A 301-nucleotide genomic window follows, 5' to 3' on the forward strand; every position below is an offset into this window, starting at 1 on the left:
TTCCTTATTTCTCCTAAGTTAGCTCATCTTTAAGTTTAGTAAATGTAGCCATATGACAAGTTTGTTAGGGATATTTATGGATAAGATCCAATATGTATATTTACGATATTTATTCGAATTTGATTCAAAAAATTATGGATATTATCTGATCCGCACATTAATAGGATCGAATGCAGATTTTATGTAGGTATTTATATATCTATAAATTCGCAAAAATAAATAAATAAATAAGTAAATATTTTTTTTATATTTTATTTTATCTAATAATTATTATATATGTTGTATTATTTAATTTTTATTA

This window comes from Arachis ipaensis, chromosome B05 (genome assembly GCF_000816755.2).
Source record: "Arachis ipaensis cultivar K30076 chromosome B05, Araip1.1, whole genome shotgun sequence".
Lineage (NCBI taxonomy): Eukaryota > Viridiplantae > Streptophyta > Magnoliopsida > Fabales > Fabaceae > Arachis > Arachis ipaensis.